We start from the raw sequence: 6,000 nt of genomic DNA on the forward strand, positions 1-6,000 counted from the left end.
CAGGCGTTGTCAGCAGGCTGAGTTGCTAGCAGGGGCAACAGTGCAGGGCCAAAGGATGAGGCAGAGGCAAATTCAAAAAGGCAGTAGGTCAGGGCAGGCGGCAGAGGTGCAGGTCAGGCAATCCAGATCGGCAACAGGAGAGTCAAGGCAAGCAGGCAGGGATCAAATGGGTAGCAGAATCCAGGCACACAAGCGGATATCAGGAATCTTAGCAGGACACAAGGACCTTGACACTGAGGCATATGGGAAGGGGGCTGAGCCACTTATATATGTGTAGGAGGACTAGGATTGGTCAGCCATGTCACATGACCTAACTCATAAAGCCCAGGAAGTAAAGCGCGCCGGCCCTTAAAGGGCTTCTGTCACCCCACTAAACCTTTTTTTTTTGCTTAATTATAATCCCTACCCTGCTATTTATGCCTACATGCCTACATGATCTAATTAATCATTTTGGTCCTTTTAAAAACATGCTTTTAAAATATGCAAATTACCTTGCTACCAGCAAGTAGGGCGGCTACTTGCTGGTAGCAGCCGCATCCTCCGATCCTAAAGACACCCCCTCCGCATTGTGATTGACAGGGCCAGGGAACGGAATCGTTCTCTGCTGGCCCTGCCTGTTTGCATTCAAAATCTGGCGCCTGCGCCGCGGCCGTACCTGTCTTCAATCGGCACAGGTGCACTGAGAGGCGGCATCTCGCTCGGCCACTCCATCCTCAATGCGCCTGCGCCGATGACGTCACATCTACACCCGGCGCAGGCGCATTAAGGATGGAGCGGCCAATGCGGAGGGGGTGTCTTTAGGATCGGAGCATGCAGCTGCTACCAGCAAGTAGCCGCCCTAAAAAAAAAAAAGGTTTAGTGGGGTGACAGAAGCCCTTTATGGAAGTACTGCAAGAAACAAGCAGCAAGCATGCTGTGGCCAGGGCTGAGAGGAAACTGTGGAGCGGATCCCAGAACAAAAGTACCGCGGCAGTAAGCAGGGGAACAGCGGCGCACAGCAGCTGCTGTTACATTGGCACAGTATTTGAAATAATGTACAGTCGTGGCCAAAAGTTTTGAGAATGATACAAATATTAGTTTTCATAAAGTTTGCTGCTAAACTGCTTTTAGATCTTTGTTTCAGTTGTTTCTGTGATGTAGTGAAATATAATTACACGCACTGCATACGTTTCAAAGGCTTTTATCGACAATTACATGACATTTATGCAAAGAGTCAGTATTTGCAGTGTTGGCCCTTCTTTTTCAGGACCTCTGCAATTCGACTGGGTATGCTCTCAATCAACTTCTGGGCCAATTCCTGACTGATAGCAATCCATTCTTTCATAATCACTTCTTGGAGTTTGTCAGAATTAGTGGGTTTTTGTTTGTCCACCCGCCTCTTGAGGATTGACCACAAGTTCTCAATGGGATTAAGATCTGGGGAGTTTCCAGGCCATGGACCCAAAATTTCAACGTTTTGGTCCCCGAGCCACTTAGTTATCACTTTTGCCTTATGGCACGGTGCTCCATCGTGCTGGAAAATGCATTGTTCTTCACCAAACTGTTGTTGGGATGTTGGGAGAAGTTGCTATTGGAGGGTGTTTTGGTACCATTCTTTATTCATGGCTGTGTTTTTGGGCAAAATTGTAAGTGAGCCCACTCCCTTGGATGAGAAACAACCTCACACATGAATGGTCTCAGGATGCTTTACTGTTGGCATGACACAGGACTGATGGTAGCGCTCACCTTTTCTTCTCCGGACAAGCCTTTTTCTTGTTGTCCCAAACAATCGGAAAGAGGTTTCATTGGAGAATATGACTTTGCTCCAGTCCATTCACCATATTTTCTGCAGAAGATTAATCTGTCTCTGATGTTTTTTTTTTTGGAGAGAAGTGGCTTCTTTGCTGCCCTTCTTGACACCAGGCTATCTTCCAAAAGTCTTCGCCTCACTGTGCGTGCAGATGCACTCACACTTGCCTGCTGCTATTCCTGAGCAAGCTCTGCACTGGTGGCACTCCGATCCCGCAGCTAAATCCTCTTTAGGAGACGATTCTGGCGCTTGCTGGACTTTTTTGGACGCCCTGAAGCCTTCTTAACAAGAAATGAACCTCTTTCCTTGAAGTTCTTTATGATCCTATAAATTGTTGATTGAGGTGCAATCTTAGTAGCCACAATATCCTTGTGTCACGGAAGGTGTACAGGAAACAAGACAATATAAAATAAATATATGACTCACTGGATCCAAAACTAAGGAACAAAAGGGAGACCCCTGCATCAGACCTGGCTCTCTCCCTGTCTGCTCAGCCTATGCGAAAATCCCAATGGTGGATGATCGCATATCCACGTACCTTGACTATATACCACCTGAACACCCTACAATAGTGAGGGGACACGACCTCCGGCTCCCTACACTAGACACGGAGGGAGTCAGGGTCACTTGGGATCCAGCAAACAGAAAATCACAAATAAATGTTCAGCACTTATCTTGTAGAAGGCAGGAAAATAAGATCAGCATGCACACACACTCCAGGAAGTTGTATAAGCCGCACACTAATGCATTATGGGGAGGAATTTAAAGGGATGCAATCAGTCCAACTATATGACAGCTGAGAGAAGCTAACAAGATGAGGAACTGAAATTCAAAACAAAGAAAACTCAAGGAGGAGGTTCTGAAAGGCTTCTGTCAGAGCTTCTCAGCTGTCTGGTTGTGACAGTACCCCTCCCTCTACGAGTGGACTCCGGACACTCAGAGCCCACCTTCTCAGGATGGGACCTATGGAAAGCCCTGATGAGATGAGTGGCCTTAATGTCCGTCACTGGGACCCACATCCTCTCCTCAGGACCATAACCCTCCCAATGAACGAGGTACTGGAGAGAACCGCGGACAAGACGAGAATCCACAATCCTAGAGACCTGAAATTCAAGATTCCCATCAACCATAATCGGAGGAGGAGGTAAAGGCGAGGGTACAATGGGTTGAACATAAGGTTTCAATAAGGACTTATGAAAAACATTATGGATCTTCCAAGTCTGAGGAAGATCAAGACGGTAGGCAACAGGATTGATGACAGACAGGATTTTGTAAGGCCCAATAAACCTAGGACCCAACTTCCAGGAGGGAACCTTCAATTTGATATTCTTGGTAGACAACCACACCAGATCACCAACATTCAGGTCCGGACCAGGCACACATCTCTTATCTGCCACACGCTTATATCTCTCACTCATGCTCTTTAGATTATCCTGAATCTTTTGCCAAATAGAAGACAAAGACGAGGAGAATCTGTCCTCATCAGATAAACCAGAAGACCGCTCTCCCGAGAAAGTCCCAAACTGCGGATGAAACCAATATGCACCAAAAAATGGTGACTTATCAGAGGACTCCTGACGACTGTTATTTAAAGCAAACTCAGCAAGGGACAAAAAAGAACACCAATCCTCCTGATTCTCCGCCACAAAACAGCGCAGATATGTCTCCAGATTCTGATTGACGCGCTCTGTCTGGCCATTCGACTGCGGGTGGAAAGCAGAAGAGAATGACAACCGAACCCCCAAGCGAGAACAGAAAGCCTTCCAGAATCTGGAAACAAACTGCGTGCCCCTATCAGAGACTATGTCTGAAGGAATACCATGCAATTTGACAATGTGATCAATAAATGCCTGCGCCAGCGTCTTAGCATTGGGCAAACCAGGAAAAGGGATGAAATGCACCATTTTGCTAAAACGGTTCACCACCACCAGAATCACAGTCTTCCCCGAGGAACGAGGCGGGTCCGTTATGAAGTCCATGGACAGATGTGTCCAAGGACGGGAAGGAATGGGTAAGGGAAGGAGAGGACCTGATGGCCGTGAATGAGGAACTTTGGCACGAACGCAAGTCTCACAGGCTGCCACAAAACCCTCAACCGACTTACGAAGCGCAGGCCACCAAAATCTCCGAGCGATGAGATCCACTGTGGCTCTTGCCCCCGGGTGCCCAGCAAGGACCGTATCGTGGTGTTCCTTAAAAATCTTGTGTCTTAAAGTGAGAGGCACAAACAACCTCCCAGGAGGACAAAGATCAGGAGCCTCTGACTGGGCTGCCTGCACCTCTGCCTCCAATTCAGGAAAAAGAGCAGAGACCACCACACCTTCAGCCAAAATGGGACCCGGGTCTTCAAAATTCCCACCTCCCGGAAAACAACGTGACAGGGCATCCACCTTCACATTCTTAACCCCAGGGCGGAACGTGACAACAAAATTAAACCTTGAAAAGAACAAAGACCATCTGGCCTGTCTCGGGTTCAGACGCTTGGCTGACTCCAAGTAGGCCAGATTTTTATGGTCAGTAAACACGGTAATAGGGTGTCTGGCTCCCTCTAGCCAATGGCGCCATTCCTCAAAAGCCAACTTGATGGCCAACAATTCCCTATCTCCCACATCGTAATTTCTCTCTGCGGAGGAGAGTTTCTTCGAGAAAAAGGCACACGGTCGCCATTTGGCAGGAGAGGAACCCTGAGACAAGACCGCACCCACCTCAGAAGCATCAACCTCAACTATGAAGGGTAGAGAAATATCAGGTTGTACCAAGATGGGAGCGGAAGCAAAACTCTCCTTGATATTAGAAAAGGCCTTACGCGCCTCTACCGACCGGGAAGAAATATCTACCCCCTTTCTGGTCATATCAGTGAGTGGTTTAACAATAGAGGAATAATTCAAAATAAACTTCCTGCAATAATTGGCAAAGCCCAAAAAACGCATCAGCACCTTCTGATTCTCAGGAAGCTCCCACTCAAGCACAGCGCGGACCTTCTCGGGGTCCATGCGAAAACCAGAAGCGGAGAGAAGAAACCCCAGAAATTGAATTTCTGGAACCGCAAACACACATTTTTCCAGTTTCGCGTATAATTTATTCTCCCGCAGGATGAGCAAGACCTGACGTAAGTGTTCCTTATGAGTTTTGAAATCAGGAGAAAAAATCAAAATGTCATCCAAATACACTAATACAAATTTTCCCATTAAATGATAAAAAATGCTGTTCACGAAATGCTGAAAAACGGCTGGGGCATTCATCAAACCAAAAGGCATAACCAAATTCTCAAAATGGCCCTCAGGGGTATTGAAGGCCGTCTTCCATTCGTCTCCTTCTCTGACCCTGACCAGGTTGTATGCCCCTCTTAGATCTAACTTGGAAAAGACTTTAGCCCCAACAATCTGGTTAAACAGGTCCGGGATCAGAGGAAGCGGATAAGGGTCATGAATAGTGATACTGTTCAGCTCCCTGAAATCCAGACAAGGTCTTAAAGAACCATCTTTTTTCTTAACAAAGAAAAAACCAGCGGCAACAGGTGACTTCGAGGGTCGTATGTGTCCTTTTCTCAGACTCTCAGAGATATAAGCACGCATAGCGACCCTTTGAGGTTGGGAGAGGTTGTATAAATGAGATTTAGGCAGCTTGGCGCCTGGATGAGATTAATAGGGCAATCGTACTCCCTGTGCGGGGGCAAATCCTGAACTCCACTCTCAGAGAAGACATCCAAAAATTCTGAGAGAAAAGATGGTACAGTCTTAGTACAAACCTCAGAAACAGATGTCGTGAGGCAATTCTCTCTGCAAAAGTCACTCCAACCATTTATTTGCCTCGCTTGCCAATCAATGGTGGGGTTATGTTTAGTGAGCCAGGGTAGCCCCAACACAAGAGGAGTAGGTAATCCGCTAAGGACGAAACATGACACATCCTCAACATGAGCATCACTCACAATTAAATGAATATTGTAAACTATGCCCTTTAATGATTTCTGAGAAAGTGGAGCGGAATCAATAGCAAAAACAGGAATATTCTTTCCCAAAGTGCACACCTGGAAACCATGAGTTATCGCAAAATGATTATTAATGAGATTGACAGCTGCTCCACTATCTACAAAAATCTCACAAAAAATGTTCTTGCTCTCTAGCGCCACTCTGGCAGGCAGGACAAAACGGGAACTACAAGCAAACGGAAAACCTTCAATTTCCGCCTCAACCCTGCCAATAGTAACAGAT

The sequence above is a fragment of the Bufo gargarizans genome, chromosome 2, assembly GCF_014858855.1.
Source record: "Bufo gargarizans isolate SCDJY-AF-19 chromosome 2, ASM1485885v1, whole genome shotgun sequence".
Lineage (NCBI taxonomy): Eukaryota > Metazoa > Chordata > Amphibia > Anura > Bufonidae > Bufo > Bufo gargarizans.